General features: G+C 42.8%; 1 protein-coding gene across 2 annotated transcripts in view; it reads right to left on the reverse strand.

Moving 5' to 3' along the window:
- The window catches only part of SP6 (Sp6 transcription factor), a 102,667-nt gene that overhangs the window by 21,480 nt on the left and 63,697 nt on the right, over nt 1–17,490 (reverse strand). The window contains exons 3-4 of one of the 2 annotated variants that reach the window (XM_083470150.1): nt 10,611–10,761; nt 10,213–10,343 (exon numbers count right to left, since the gene is read on the reverse strand). The gene's annotated coding sequence lies outside the window, so the exon portion shown is untranslated. Of the gene's footprint in view, nt 1–10,212; nt 10,403–10,610; nt 10,762–17,490 lie in introns of those variants that run through there. The other variant, XM_083470149.1, reaches the window with a different exon arrangement.

The raw sequence follows: 17,490 nt of genomic DNA on the forward strand, positions 1-17,490 counted from the left end.
AAAGTTGCTATTTCCATTGGGAGAGAAGCTTCCATTGGTACCAATAGGCTCAATGCAAGTAACAGCTTGTGTGTGTGTGTGTGTGTGTGTGTGTGTGTGTGTGTGTTTCATTGGGAACACGGTATGGAAGGAAAGGGTTAACACCCTTCTTGTACACCATGGTTCTGATCCCAGATCCCACCCCTTGCAGCTGCTGCTTCCTGTTTGTCCTCAGCTATGTCTGTCTACCCAAGTGTAACTCCCGCCCTCTCTCCCCTCCATCTTCCTTTCTGATATTTTATCCTTGATGTCTTTTCATAGGAAAACAGGAAGCTGCCTTAGACCAAGACAGACTGTTGGCCCATCTAGGTCAGTACTCAGTACGGTCTTTTCTCACTGACAATGATTTCAGACACGGTTCTCTCCCAGCCCCAACCCAGAGATGCCAAGGACTGAACATGGGATCTTCTGCATGCGAATCAGATAGTCTACCGCTGAGCTACGGGCCTTCCCCACAACCTCAGGCTCAAATTAAACATGTTTACAGCTAAAATATTCACCGGTGTAAGCATTTCACGCCACTCCCATCTCCTTAGCATGCGTCTCTCACTTACGCTAGTCCATATGCATTCAGTGTTGGCATGCCAGACATTCGTGGCCTGGGTGGACGTGCATCTGGTGGGCTTGCTGACACTGTGCACATGGCAGGCATGAAAGCACATTTAAACAAGGAGTGGCATGAAACACATACATATGTAAGTGGTTTAGGCATGGTCCTTAACGAATCGCAATGATCCAGACTTAGGGTGCTTCCAGATTAAGGCTTAATATCGTAAATGGGTTATTGAGATGGTACAAATAGGTACCTGGCCATAGGTGTTTTGTTTTGTTTTAACTTAGTGGATTTCCCCCAGATGAGATAAATCTGAATTAAATTGGGGGCAGGGATATGGACCGGCATTTTGATGACATTATGTGGACACTGGGGTGGGGTGGGAAGGTTGCATGCGTGAGGAGCACCAACCCTACAAGAAACACTCATTGGGAAGGACCCTGCACTAATTGCATTCATTTCCACTAAAATCAATGGGAGCAATTTGTCTTTACAAACTTTACAAATCCCATGGATTTTGATGGAAACCAAATACAACCAACTTAGCCTGGGTCCAACCCAATATGAAGTTCTCATCTTTCTTCCCAAGCCTTCCACTTCTCTTTATTTTTCTACTGACAGAATGTCACTATCTACCTCTTCCTTTATATTAATGCCTTTTATAGGCACCTCCTTAATGCCCATCTTGGTTACTACAGTTTTCTTCTTCCTGGCTGCTTCTTACAATCCTTCAGTTTTTGACTCAGCCTAGAATTCTCCTGGCCCAACAATTCACCCCTCTCTCTGTCTATATCAGAAATGGGGAAGCTCTGGCCTACCAGGTGTTGTTGGACTACAATTCCCATCAGCTGGGCCATTGTCCATGCTATCTGGAGCTAGTGGGAGATGATGGTCCAACAACGTCTGAAGGGCCACTGGTTTCTCTTCCGTCACCTGCATGATGGCCTCTTCAAATCCCTGCTACGAGCTTCCCACCCCCTCCTGCATTTTAGCACAAATCCATATCCTTACCTCTAAAGGTGTTTATGGCCTGCCCTGTCTTTCTAGCCTTATTCCCAATATATCCCTGCTCATGAGCTCCATTACTCCAGATCTACCACCCTCAGCTGTCATGTGCTCTCTTTACTAGCCCTGCCCATTCACTATTCCTGCCCTTCAGTCCCAGAATTTTCTCCCGGAACACTTATATCAGGGCTTGGGAACTGTGGACCTCAAGTATTTGCTCAACTACAACTCACATCATCCCTGAACAGTGGCCATGCTGGCTGGGGCTGATGGCAGTTAAGAGTCCAATGACCTCTGGGGCGCTCCCTGTCCCTGAGTAGCATGGTGACACCTCTCTCCTTCTTTCACATTACCCCTCAAAGTCAATCTCTTAAGCAAAACCTTTACTTAAGCTTCCTTCCTCTCCCATCTTCATACCCAACAACAACATAATTTAAGTTCTTTTAACTTATGTTGCTCTCCTTCATCATTATTTGTTACCTAGCCTCTCTGATACCTCACCACTGTCAAACCTCTATGGGGCTGATATATATTATTAAACAAAACAGGCTTTGTTTTATTTTTTCAGTCAGGGCTAGAATCAAACTGATCAGTGCGACTGTCTGGAAGCCTTAATGGCAGGTTAAATTTTGCACTCTCAATTAATTAGTAGGGATGACAATAAGCAAATAGTGGTAGGTTTTGCTCATTAAGTTGTTACAGTAGCATATTTAAAAGAGAAAGTGTCCCATCATCAGGATCCTTTAAGGCTGCACTTGTGGTTTTGCAACTTTCATGTATATTTCATCAATTAATTAAGTACATGAAAGTCTTGCTCTAGTAGTCTGTTAAAACAAACCTCAGTCTAAATCTGTTCACAACACTAATTGAAAAAATGTGCTTGAATTTTGAAACTGAGCCACAGTCTCTAACTGAAAGATAAATTGCCTGTAGACATTTGCAGAAGCACATCTAACATGCACCTATCATTTGACAATGGTGACCAAGGGTGCTTCCGGATGACTTGTTTACTAAGCATTCATTGGGAGGTTTGATGATGTTGCATCAAAGCAAGCATTATCCTACACTTTCTAGTGCGTTTTCCTGTCACTTTCCTAACTACAAACATTCTGATCTTTTGAGGAAGTGCATTTGCAAGACTAACCCAATTAACTATAATTGTGCAACATGAAATTGCTGGCATATGATTTCATCCCACCCAAAATTAGTGACTAGCCAGAGAAAACATGGCAACCATCAAAAGAAAACAAATCAGGGTTTGGGTACTGATGGGAATAGAATCTGTGCCCTGTGTTAGAGAAAGGTTGATGCCATTTGGATTTTGTAGCTCGGGCACCAAAGCACTGCTGGATTTACGTATAAGCTAAACAAGCTATAGCTTAGGGCCCCACTCTCTTGGAGCCCCCCAAAAAATGTAAAGAAAAAAAACTGGATGTACTTTTCCAAAATATAAGATAATAAACAAAGAAATGAAACCTACATACAGCAAAAGTGTTCTGTGTTGTGTATGGACCTATTAGGTCCATAAATTACCATATAGCATATATTCAACACAAAAAACAGCGGCAATTTGTTGTTGGCAAAGAACAGCTGGACATCTAAAGAAAGGGCCCTATTACCTTCAGTAGCTTAGGGCCTCATTAAACCTAAACGTGGCCCTGCACCAAAGTGTCTTAGACCAGTCTTGGGAACTAGAATAGGTTTCTAGTAGAGAAAGTTGAGCTATGTAGAGTCTGTTCTTATGATCATCCAACACAGATCATTAGATTGCTCAACCATTTTTAATTGGGGAAATATGGGTTGAGTGATAATGCTTTTGTGTCCTTCCCACACACTCCTACTCTGGCCGCGTGGCAAACTATATATGTGATTGCTTCAGCATATACCTAGTTCCTTTCCGCTCATTGGATGGCCACATTTTATTCTGCCAGACAAAGAAACCCCAAGTCCCTTCACCATGTGCCCACAGGAGGGGTAGTTACAGTTTTCCATTAACTTCCCCATGTCTCACCACAACCAGCATCACCATAATAATAATGGATTGGATCTAGAAAAGGCTTATTGATGTTGAAATCAAGGTAGGCACTGCCTTCACTTAGGTCACTTCCAGATGACCTGCTTACTAAACATTCATCCATGTTGGTTTGCAGAGCGGTTAGACAACATCGGCTATTTATTGACGAGTTTATGGAGAGGACAGATGATGTTGTGTCAAGGCAAGTGTTATCTCACACTTTCCGGTGCATTTTCCTGTCCCTTTCTTTATCTCAAAAAGTCCAATCCTTCGTGGAAGCGGGTTTGTCGTGCAATATTCTGCAATCACCTGCAATTGCATAATCTGAATTTGTTGAATCCCACCCAAAATTAGCAGCAACCAGGAAGACTCCTTAGCTTCAGTGGGAATGTAATCTGGTTTCAAACTGTAATATCTTCAACTGAAGCAAAGCCTGTGTGTGCTCAGCTGTGTTTTGCTTTTTTTGTGAGCCGTGGCATTGTGGGAGGAAAAGGTATATTAGGGGAAGGGGGATAAAAATGGCTAAACTTAATGAAAGTATGCTGTTTGCAGAAGTGGCTCAACAAGTGAGGCAGAGCCGCAATGCTAGCTTCCCAGCAGTTACATCTGCGTGCTGCAAATGCACAAGCTTTTGTAAAGTTATTTTGTAAAGTTAGGTTATTGTATTTTAGTGTTTTGTTGGAAGCCGCCCAGAGTGGCTGGGGGGACCCAGCCAGATGGGCGGGGTATAAATAAATTATTATTATTATTATTATTATTATTATTATTATTATTATTATTATGTGCCAATCACCCCACAATCTAGAATCATGGAATTATAGAATTGGAAGGGACCCCAAGGCTTATCAAATCCAGTCCCCTGCAATGCAGGAATCTCTCCCAGTAAGCAACACTAGCCCACCTCCTGGGAAGCTAGCATAGTGACCCTGCGCCATCCAGCAAACAGCTTCTACTTGTTTACTCTTGCCTCTACCTCCATGTTTCTTCTGCTGTTGTCACCCTGCACCAGACTGTAAGCTTTTTTTGGGCAGGAACCATTTCCTGCTACTTTTTCTACAACAGCTACTAGCCACAATGGCTATGTTTTACCTCCACTGTTAAAGGCAGCATGCTTCTGAATGTCAGTTTCTGGGAATTGCAGGTGTTGCACTCATGTCCTGCTTGTGGGCTTTCCACAGGCATCTGACTGGCCACTGTGAGAACAGGATGATGGACTAGATGGGCTATTGGCCTGGTTCAGCAGGCTCACCTTATGTTCTCACGTTGCTCAAAACACCACCTGCACCGATGGTTTGTATGGGCATCTTGGAACCAGTTACATTATCACCGTAGCACGCTGAGGATACGCCCTGAAAGGACCTGTGCAGAACTCAACATACGACTCTGCACACTGAGTCTTTCACACTGAGTCTTTCACTGAGTCTTTCATACTACAGTGGTACCTCAGGTTAAGAACTTAATTTGTTCTGGAGGTCCATTCTTAACCTGAAACTGTTCTTAACCTGAGGTAGCACTTTAGCTAATGGGGCTTTCTGCTGCTGCCGCCGCCGCACAATTTCTGTTCTCATCCTGAGGTAAAGTTTTTAACCAAAGGTACTACTTGTGGGTTAGCAGAGTCTGTAACCTGAAGCATCTTTTAACTTGAAGCGTCTGTAACCCGAGGTACCACTGTACTGAAATACATTAGTGATGTGCCCTACTCTCCAGTCCTGTATCTGAAGGGCTGCCCAGCTGAAGTCCGCTTTGAAACTAAAATCCCCTAAGAAGGGAGAGTATCTGTCTCGATAGTTGCTTATCATTGGTTAGTACCAACCAGGGCAGCAGACTGAGCAGGCAGGGACACAGGTCGCCAAGCTACATTCTCCCCATTATGATGAGAAATATAAATATTGCTAAATGTGTGGAAATATATTGTGGAAATAATCTGTGCTGTCCACTTTTAGGATGATTCGTAGCTTGTTTTCTCCTGCTCCAGAGAGTAGGACCCGAAGCAATGGCTTCAAGTTATAAGAAAGGAGATTTTTGACTCAACCTCAGGAATAACTTTCTGGCAGCAAGAGCTCTTTAACGGCGAATTGTGGAAGGTGCTGGCTCTCCTTCCTTGGAGGTTTATAAGCAGAGGTTGGACGGCCATCTGTCATAGATGCTTTAGCTAAGGTCGCTGCATTGCAGATGGTTGGATTAGAGGACTACCAAGGTCCCTTCCAACTTTACAAATCTATGATTCTATGTCCTCATAGAATCATGGGGAACAACCTAAGCTGAACCCACATTCATTACGTCAGTGCTCAAGCAGTTTTAGGCTCCGTTCTGCGTACAGCAAAGCAGTTGCATGGTGGATCACACACTGTATGGGCCAAGCTTTCCATGTTTCCAGTGTGTTTGTTTGGCTCTGAACTGGTCCTGAATGAATCCTACTGCAGCCACCTACAGGCCTCTTTATCCAGCTCTCGGGTCAGGACTGCCTCCCCAGGCTCACTGCTCACTGGCCTGCCTAAGTGAAGGCCTTCGGTGTTTTTGCCTTGCTGGAATATGTCCTTTCAACTGCAATACTGCTTCTTGTTTGCCTGTATGGAGACATACGTTTGTGGGAATGTATGGGTGTTATGTCAAAGAAATCTTTTTACTTCTGCATGGCACAAAGGTAGCCCATTGCACAAAGACCACATTTTGTTAGGACCCGAGATGGCAGCTTGGCAGATGACAAACCTATAGATATTTGGTCCCTCTGTATTATATTGCTTCCTATAGTACTTCTTCTGGAAAATGTAGGTCTTTTCTGTTACACACAGGGGCAACATGGGTGTGCTTTTTGCCGTCAGTGTAGTGGGCAGTCTGAGTAGCTAACATTCTCAGCACCTCTAAACTTGTTATAAGTATACGTCTCAAGAAACACATTCATACATTTTGGAGTTGGTGTGGTCCAACAATCTAGTTCAGATGGGACTTAGGCAGCCTTTCACAAGTCATAGTTCCCTCAGCCTCTTGCAAGGGATAGAGGAATCTGGCCATTTTTGTTTCTCTCCGTTTCTAATTTTTCCAGTTCAGAATTCAGGTCACCATATTTCTGCATCAATTTGAGGTGGGGGTTTTTAAGTCCCCATGAAAATTTGTCAGCATTTTAGTGCCCACTTCTCCTAATGAATTATTTTTGTATGCCATTTTGCAAAATAGACACATTCTTGCAAGCAATTTGCCATAACATAAAGTATATTCATGTTATTTTAATTAAGTTTGTATTAGGGGAAAGTATGCAAAAAAATATGATTTTTTTGCACACTTTCCCTTAATGCACACTATTTTGTACAAATGTTTTTGGTTGATGTGGTGCACTACAAAATCCTGAGAAGTGCAAATGTCTAAGAAAAACTGTGTTTTAGATTGCATATTATTTCAGAAAGCATAAATAAGGTAGGTTCTCATTGAAAGGCAAACCAAACTGAATTTCTCCCACATCACATTTGTGAAGACACGCACACACCCCAACTGCAATAGTGGCGAACACTTCTGGCCTCCTTTACAGGTTATGTTATACAGTCTATTGGGGTTGATGTGAACAATGCACTTAGAACCCTACTGTGATTTATTAATTCTTATTAAAGCTTATTACAAATGGTTTCCCATGCATGGATATTTACCTCTGTGTAAGTAGGACAAAACTAGCACATGTATTGGTTCTGTGTGTGAGAACTGGAGTAAATTAAAAAGAGAGGGAGAGGAGAAAAACAAAAAGGGGTAGGCCATCATCCAAGATACATCCGACAAATCTAACTCGGGAGTTATGTCTTCCCCTATCACATGGGAGCAATACTGTGCTTGCGGCTACCAGTCAGGTATCCAGGAATTAGGTAGCCATAGCCAGTCTCACCTCCCCAGAAATAGCTGACTAGAGAATTGCAGATGCGCATTGGTCATGTTCATGAAGCACAAAACGTATTTTACAGGCATTCTTTCGTAACCTAAAAATTGAAACAACTCTCTGGTTACAACACAGCAGTCCTGGTTCCCTTGTTCACGCAGGCGGCCCTAACACGAGTCAGAGTGATGTGAGTGCTTCAGGCGGCAGATGATGTTCTCCATTAAGGGCAGCAGGGTGGAACACAGACAGATCTGGTATGAGCTATGGGATACAGTTCACTGGAAAAAGGTTCTCCAGTGCCAGCATCGTTGAGATAAATGAGAGCTGCGCACGAACACAGGAGTAAGAACGAGCAAAAGTTAACTGTGCCTAATTTGGTTCATGGGCAACGCGAAGGCATTCAGTCAACAGACTGCTGGAACCACTTTGATCCAGCCATCACTGACAACACAAGATCTATGACTGAGTTGGGCTGGCCCCTGAGACCAAACCCTCAATGGTAGGATACACCTTTGTGTTTCTCATCTCTCTCCCAATTCTCACCTGCAAGTCTTCTTCTCTACAGTGACGAGGTCCCACAAGAAAAGCATGGAGCTGCCACAAGTTAGGTACATTGGGAATTGTGGGATCAGTAAAACTCTATGCATACACTGCTGTGCTCAAGACAAGGCATTTGGTGCCCAGCTTTTCGCAGAGGACACAATAGGCAACCCAGGTTTGCCTCTATGCTCATACTCAACAGAGCACTGCAGCCAATCCCCACACTCTGAATGTACCTGTATGAGACACGTGTTTTCAGAAATATGTCATGTTCACATTTTTTGGTATACCCTTTAATACATATAACTAAAAATGTAGTGTGTAAAGAGGCCCGGAGATTCTTGTAAGGTAAACCGGCCTTTACTGACCAGGTGCCCTTCAGATGTTTTGGATTACCACTCTCATCAGCACCAGCCAGCACACTTGCTGGACCTCAAGGCCGAAGTCTAGGGCCCTGAAGCCCAGCACACAAACAGCCTACATGACTACTCAGAGAATGGTAGATGAAGGCGATAGTGGCAAACCGTTCCAGAGTCAGCACCCTTTCATCTTCTTTTTAAATTATAGCCGGGGGACAGATGGCTGTGGATGTACATGGTTACCAATGCCCATTTTATTGTTTTTACTTTAAGATTTTATTAACCCATTGGTGCAACAAACTGGTGCTTGTTCCCAAAGAAATGTGTTTATGATCAGGGCAGCAGCAGAAAACGCCATGCAAGTTGTAGGCGACAATATATGGGTGGTGCAAGGCTGGGGTAAACCATGACATATCTATCTATCTATCTATCTATCTATCTATCTATCTATCTATCTATCTATCTATCATCTATCACTTAATTCCATTTATAAGTTGCTTCCTATGAAACATCTTGAAACGATTGAACCATGCCATGGACTTAAATCAAGACTTCAGTAAAAACCCAAATTCCTATCTAATTTTAAATGTTGACTCCTGATTGCAAGGAAAGAAGCCACTCTCAATAAGACTGCATTCAGTCCTTTCATTTATAATATTTTTGCAAAGTATTTAAAATGCACTTCTGGGCAGGGGCGGGGGGGGGGGAGAGGCTGTGCTCATCTTGGACTGACTTCCTAATGTCTTTGCAGATATACATTCCACTACCCCACAATATAATGAGAGAATTAATTTTGAAATGTGATCATTCTCTTTCAAGGCTATGGTTTTTGTTTTGTTTCTTCAGGAGACACCTAGTTGGGTTGATCCTGTTTTTCCACATTAAAGATACTTCTTAATGGGATTAATTTCAAAATACGAGAGCTGCATCTTTTGATATCCAGATCAAACCAACACAAATGAGACATACCACCCAGACCTTTTCTGGGTTTGAAGTGTGAGAAATCTAACTTTCTATAAAATGATGATTTTTTAACATAAAAACCAGCTTCCTATATCATTTATATATCCTTGTTTTCATCTGCATTGGTTGTATTCATATAGATACACACACATACCCCCCTTATAATTTCTTTAAACTGGCATGCTTTTTTAAAAAAATATATCTCATTTTGAAATGTGACAAAAATGTGATTGTATTTTATTCATTTCCTAAAGTTGTGTAATTGTGCTAAACCAGCTTTTCATCAGTCTTTCGGTCCATTATTTTAAAAAGGTATTTTTGCAACTTGATGTTTTGCATGCTTACTTGGAAATATGTTTTCCCTGAGTTCAACTGGACTTTTCCCTAAGTGCGCACAGGGTCGCAAGCTCAGCTACATTGCTTTGAATGCCTCACTAAACAAAAAGTACAGCTAACTAAATTATAAACTGCTTTAAAAAATGGTTTCAAGGGTTTGCATAAATCAGAGCAGTGCTAGCAGGAGGGCTTCCTTAGTACAGAATTAAATGACAGGATATGGACCACCAAGTTGGACGTTTAAGTATGTGGCAGATCTTATTACAATGCTTCAATGAATTATGTCTCCCAGCCTTAACCATCCAGGGGTCCTTTACCTTTACCTTTTTATGGGGTAAGTGTTGGTGGTTAGAGAACATTTCTTTACAATTTTATCCACCTGTCATTATCGGTAGAAGATAGACCCAAGTTTTGGGTCACTTTATGGCACCCCTGGCTCACCTGTGACTTTAGCATCTGCCTGGGAAGAGCTGTCTTCCAAAACAAAACACACACAGAGAAAGAAGAGACAGAGAGAGAATAAAAAAAAAGTTTAGTTACATACTTGTTTAGAGTGACTGGTAGGAGCAGCGATCCTCCAGCAGGTCTTTCCACATTGGCTTGTCAGGCAAACTGTGTTGCCGTCTCCAAAGCAAAATCCAGAATCCAGTGAAGTGAGGCAGTCCCGGTAGAGCACTGAGAGGGAATGTGTCAGAGGCAAGTTAGGCAGGTATATGCAAGTGCCACTCCAGGAGTGACTGGTTCAAGCACTCACAGCAGGGAAGGAGCCAGGATAGAGCCAAACCCCACCTCTCAGCCCCACCCACTACCTGCTGACTTTAACCCTTTCAGTCACGGACAAGTGCCTTGGCAATGGGTCTCCTTTGTAAAAGACAGTACGTACACACATAAACAGATATGTATTACATATGTAAGATGGGAATATACACATCAACATATTACCTGTTGCAACTTGAGTGGGCTAGAGCCCCCTTTTTTTCAGATGCACAAACAGGATAATTAGAGGCAGAAAGCTGTGGTCTCTTTCCTCTGCTTCCTTCGAAACTTCGGTTCATTAACTGCGGTGACATGTTGGGTTGCTGTTGTTTTCGTTCTGCGGTACAGAATGAGAGGTTCACACTGGAGTGCTTGGATTGGCTCCATTTTCTTGAAAACGGTGGTTAAAAAACCAGAGATACTGAGAATAATGCGTACCTAGAAGCCAACCGCTTTCCGCAACTCTGCTCCATATGTATGGACTGGATGCAGACCCAGTTACCTAGAGGTTGCATTCTGCACGTGATTAAAGGCTCTCTTACAGAATCAAAGAATTGTAAAGTTGGGACCCTGAGGGTCATCTAGTCCAATCCCTTGCAATACCAGAATCTCAACTAAAATACATGACAGGTGGCCATCCAACCTCTTTTTAAAAATCCCCAAGGAAGGAGAGTCCACTGCTTCTTGTGGAAGTGTGTTCCACTGTTGAACAGCTCTTACGGCCAGAAAGTCCTTCCTGATGTTTAGTCGAAATCTCTTGTCTTGTGGCTTGAATCAATTGGTTCAAGTCCTTGCCTCGAAAGCAGGGGCTGAAACACAATAGCTAACAGATTAGGACTGGATATAAAGAAACCCAGTTTTGAGCCCTGATTCCTAATAGACCGTTTCAGTGTATCAGCAGCACACTGCTACTGAATTACTGTGGCTATATTTGCACAAACATCAAAGGGAGGCTCTTAACAGGAAAGTAAGGTAAAGGGTAAAGGGACCCCTGACCATTAGGTCCAGTCGCGGACGACTCTGGGGTTGTGGTGCTCATCTCGCTTTACTGGCCAAAGGAGCCGGCATTTGTCTGCGGACAGCTTCCGGGTCATGTGGCCAGCATGACTAAGCCGCTTCTGGCGAACCAGAGCAGCGCATGGAAACACTGTTTACCTTCCTGCCAGAGTGGTACCTATTTATCTACTTGCACTTTGATGTGCTTTTGAACTGCTAGGTTGGCAGGAGCAGGGACCGAGCAACGGGAGCTCACCCCGTCGCAGGGATTCGAACCGCCGAACTTCTGATCAGCAAGCCCTAGGCTCTGTGGTTTAGACCACAGCGCCGGAATTTCAATTCACCAAAAAAGTTCAGTTCTAATCATTTAGGGCTGGATAAAGACAATGGTTTCCTGACTGCTCCAGCCCATTGAGAGGGGGAGCTATTAAGCTCCCCTCCTGACACTACCTCTCAACTCACTACAACCTTGCCCTAATCAAGCCTCATGCCATTTCTGCTCCCTGCAATATGGGCTGCTACTGTTTCATGTACCATTACAAACCTTCGTTAACTCATGTTGCCAAGCTGACAGATTTATCACCTATCACTGCTCTTGCAAAGGGCCACTGTATTTATGTTGCATACATCTCGCTGTAACTGATTTGCAACTGACTAACAAATTCTCCCCTCCTGTGTACATGTACCTGCAATTGAGGATTATACTTCGTGTTTCCACAAAAGCTTATGCCGTAATAAATACGTTCATCTTCCAGGCACTACAAGACTCTTTGTTGTTTCCCCCGCAACACATAAACTTAACCCAGCAACCTTTCTGGTACTGTATGTCGTGCACTGATGGGAATTAGATAAATGATAAATAGTAATAATAGCAACAATACCAAATTATATACGGATTTTTGTTCTTTATTTCAGGCGTTGGGGACTGAACAAAATAAGTCTTGGAAAGGCTGAAGCTGAAGTAGAAAGAAATAGTGACATTAATTCAGGCAGTTTCTATTGAAGACAGGTTGGCTGGTTACATTAAAAGGATTAGAGAGCAATCAGCATTCCGCAATGACCAAAGAGAAAAAACCCTGAAGCAAAATAAACATTTAAAAAGCCACCCAACCAACTGACCCTCTGCTGGAGGTCACAAAAAGGTTACATGGGAATCAACTCAGGGTGAAGGAATGTTTTTTCCCTTCTCCTCTCAACCCAGGGCTTTGCTCATTCATGTGCATTAAATGGCATTGTCGGCTGTGCTAAGCAAGAAATGGATGCTACTTTATTGGGCCATAGATTACAATGGAGAATGCTGGGAGTATAAACTTTTAGGTTACACAGAGTTCATCTTCAGGTGTAGGCATTCATTTTTATTTATTTTTTAAGGATAGTATTGCATGCCTGGCTGGAAGTTAGCCCAATAAATCATTTTGCTACTCCTGGGTTGGATCCAGATGGGAGTTAGTTTGACTAATCTTTTTACATAGATTTAAAAGGGCCCCGAGTGTAGCTAATTTGGTATGGATTATGGATCAAACGATCTATCAACGTTGGTTCTCTGTTTCTCATTTTTCAATCTTAAATTTAGTTTACAGCAATTTGCAATTAAAAACAAAATCACCAGCATGTTAGTGTGATTTTCTCCTAATAAAACATATTTTTGTACACAGCTGTGACTGATGTAAAACTTAATCTAAGGCATTTTGTATGCTATTCTCACTAATAAATGCATCGTTTTATGCACACCTTCTCATAATATATGCATTTTTGTAAACATTTTTGTTGGTTGCATGATTGCAAATTTCAAAGCCTGGCTGTGTTTCAGTTCTCAGATTGTTTTAGAAAGTGTGCATTTGACAGATTTGCCTATAAAAGCAAACTGAATGAAATTCTTCCCCCATCCCTAGTCTGGATAACCCATTTTTCTTGGTTGTTTCTAATGTACTCCTGAGGTTTATCATAACTGATGGGGTGATTTTATTTTCTTACCATTAGCCGATATTATATTATTTCGTAATGTTACATGTGAAATTCATTTTTTAATTGTGTCACATATTATTAGTTATATTCTGGATTTTAGTTGTATTTTGAATTTGAATATTGGTCAAGTTGTTCGAGGATGACTATGTTACTTTGCTGCATATTTTGTTGTAAACTGCCCTAAGAACGGTAAAGTGGAAAGGTGGCACACAAATTTAAAATGAAATATAATGTGAGCAGCAAGGAGGTGTGAATGAGGAGAGCATTTTTGAGCTCAAGCATTTGATTCGCTTCTTTGTTCTGCCAATGTCACGCTGTAATCTGAATTTTGCGATTTAATCTGTGGGGGAAATCTGGCGGTAGGTAGCCTGGTTTTGCCCTGAGGTCCCTTCAGTTGCATATATATGCATTTGTTTATTCCAATTCATACCCAGTCTCCTAATTTGGGACAGATTACTATTTTGAAATGACATGTCAATATATTTTATACCAGGCAAATCTTTGGAGTGGCAAGCGTTGCTGAATGTATAACTTTCACCACCTGGACTTTTGGCCATGCTGATTTGTATCACAGTGCCCCAACCCTGTTATAGACCAATAAACTTAGATTTAAACACACAAACACAAACACACAACCCAGCAGAATATACACCGAGGCTGCAATCCTATGTACACTTACATGGAAGTAAGTCTCGCAGAACCAAGCAGGATTTCCTCCTGAATAAGCATGCAAAGGATAGGGCTGCAAATTTCAGACCCTCGCCCAAAGCTTACATTATCCCATATTATATATTTAATTTAAATGATGGGTGTTTTTCATCAGCGAGTTGAAAAATCATTCTAATTACCACCTGTGAAGCTTTGATGCTGCCACTGCCGCGCCACCTGGGTCACGTGATCTCTGTTTGCAAGGTGCTTCCTGTAGCAAATAAATGATAGCCACAAACCCCTTTGTCTGGAATATATAGGGACATGTGGTTAACAGTGGAAACTGGAAGACCAGTTGCGCACTTAATGCTCACAGGTGACATAAAAAGTGAATGATGGTTCAGATATTAATGTACAGTGGCACCTCTGGTTACGTACTTAATTTGTTCCAGAGGTCCATTCTTAATCTGTTCTTAACCTGAGGTACCACTTTAGCTAATGGGGCGTCCTGTTGCCGCCACGCCGCCGGAGCACGATTTCTGTTCTCATCCTGAGGTAAAGTTCTTAACCTGAGGTACTGCTTCCAGGTTAGTGGAGTCTGTAACCTGAAGCGTCTGTAACCTGAAGTGTCTGTAACCCGAGGTACCACTGTAAATCTCTCTTCCTGCGTGAACTTCAGTTTTTGTTTTTTTTAAATATCTCTACACCTTCAGCACTGTATTCACCCTTGCACACAAATAGCTGAAGTGAGGAAAAAGTGCCTTTAGTCAGGGATGTGGATTCCACGTACACATGCTGCACCAAGAAAACAGAATCCTATAGACAAATTAACTACATTTGCATCCACATCCACTGTGTGTCTGTTATTCTGCTTCACTTTATTATGGCTAAAGAGTTATACAACTTGTAGTCAGCCCTTTCCCATTTCAAAGGTGTTGCCCCCATGATTACGTTCACTAGAAACTTTTTTTACAATGGAAGCTGAAAATATTGGATTTGACCTAATTCCAAATGTGTCTCCCTTGTGTAGCAAGATTGCCTGAGTGTGCACAGCGCTGTTTTGCCCTTTTGCGTAACTTGTGAAACTGCTCTTAATTGCATTGGCAAGAGCGCCACCTGGTGACCACCAATACCCCTTGCTGCAAAGACGGTGAGGTTGAGGAGATTTGAGGTTGGCTTTGTGTGTTCTCCATGCTGAAATCTCTGGGCTTTGGCATCCATACAAGAAAGAACACTTTTGGTTTCTTGAAACACATTCTAAAGCAGTCTGCCTCTTAACAGTAGCCAGAGGGAACATCACACATACCAAAACTATGGACATTTGATGCACACCCAAAGGTCTTCTCGGAGTACAACCGGTTTTTCCTTTAATTGGGGAAGTTGGACTGTCAGCACAAGAGCTACATGCACACATCCAACTGGTCTTTGGTTGCCTGAAGGGCCCAACTTTCAACAGGAACAGAGAAAGTTGCCTTATATTGAGTCAAACCATTGGACGAACCAGCTCAGCATTGTCTACACCAGGGATAGTGAACCTGCATCCTCCAGATGTTGTTGGAATCCAGCTCCCCTCAGCTCCAGCCAGTATGTCCAGTGGCCGAGGATGATGGGAACTGTAGTCCAGCAATTTCTGGAGGGCCATGGAATCTCCACCCCAGGTCTGCACTGACTGGCAGCAGGACAGTGGTACCTCGGGTTAATAACTTAATTCGTTCTGGAGGTCCGTTCTTAACCTGAAACTGTTCTTAACCTGAGGTACCACTTTAGCTAATGGGGCCTCCTGCCACCGGCACACAATTTCTGTTCTCATCCTGAAGCAAAGTTCTTAACCCAAGGTACTATTTCTGGGTTAGTGGAGTCTGTAACCTGAAGCGTCTGTAACCTGAAGTGTCTGTAACCCGAGGTACCACTGTATTCTGATGTTTTTCAGGCAGGACAACTCTTCCCTACACACAACAGGGAGTGAAACTGGGACTCTCTGCATGCAAAGCCATGTATCGTATTTTTCGCTCTATAACACGCACCCGACCATAACACGCACGTAGTTTTTAGAGAAGGAAAATCCATAGGCATGCCACCCGTAGGCATTTCCTCCATAACACGCACAGACATTTCCCCTTACTTTCTAGGAGGAAAAAGTGAGTGTTATGGTGCAAAAAATACGGTAATCTGCTGCCAAGCTGTGCCCCTGTTCCACTGAGCCTGCTCTGCTGAGATTAAGCTTGCTGAAGGTGTTGCAACGATAGTCTCCAGACTCCTCCAGAAAAGCGAATCCCATCAGTATTCCACCGGCCAAATATCCAGCTTTCCACAATCTACCCGCTAGAGAGCATGATGCAAAACCAGCTTCTCTCCCATCTTCAAAGATTCAGTGTTGAGCAGAGATTGTCCTCAACCGCTCCCCAGATCCTAAGAGTTGGGACTCAGACATCAGAAACTCTAACTTAAAAGTCATGCCTTGGTTAGGAATAATAGAATTGTAGAGTTGGAAATGACTGAGGTCCTGTCTGGGTGGCCTTATGCAAGTCACTCACTCCAGGATTCAGCTGACCATCAACAAAATGGGACTAATAGTGACCTATTCCAGAGGGTGATTATGAAGATCAGGTTGAAAATAGTAATACAAGGACTGCAAAACAGTACAGTGGTACCTTGGGTTACATACGCTTCAGGTTACAGACGCTTCAGGTTACAGACTCCGCTAACCAGAAATAGTACCTCGGGTTAAGAGCTTTGCTTCAGGATGAGAACAGAAATCGTGCTCCGGTGGTGCGGTGGCAGCGGGAGGCCCCATTAGCTAAAGTGGTACTTCAGGTTAAGAACAGTTTCAGGTTAAGAACGGACCTCCAGAACGAATTAAGTACTTAACCCGAGGTACCACTGTATTCTGAATGCAGCCTGCTGAAATTCCAGAGTTCCTGGTTCCCCCTGCAGTGGAATTTAAGCAGATGTGCATGAGCTGCACGGATTCCTTAATAAACCTCTGCATAGAAGCACCCTAGCTGGATACAAGACTACACCAAAACCCCACCATGGCTAGGTTTGTCCTTCACATTGGAGAACCACTAACAAAGAGTGCATTCTGTCTTTTCGGGCTGCAGCATTCCAGTGCTTATAAGTGCACACAAGAAAATATTATTATTTATATGTATTACATTTTTACCACACCTTTTGTCCAAATACTTCAAAGTCGCATACGTGGTTCTTACACATACAGACAACATTTTATCCTCACAATCATCTTGTGCTGTAGGTTTGTGTTCAAAATGGTCAGACAGTAAGCTTCATAACTCATCTGGATCTCCCTGGGTCTTGAAGAACAACTGCACCACACTGAGATTGAGGTCACGTTCATACTATACATGGAAGCACCTTATGACATCCCCCAAAGGATCATGGGGCAGTTCCCAGGATTCACTACAACTGTTGAAGTGGTATAAGAGTGTTTTGAAGATAT

This window comes from Podarcis liolepis (assembly GCF_965112155.1).
Source record: "Podarcis liolepis genome assembly, chromosome: 13".
Taxonomy (NCBI): domain Eukaryota; kingdom Metazoa; phylum Chordata; class Lepidosauria; order Squamata; family Lacertidae; genus Podarcis; species Podarcis liolepis.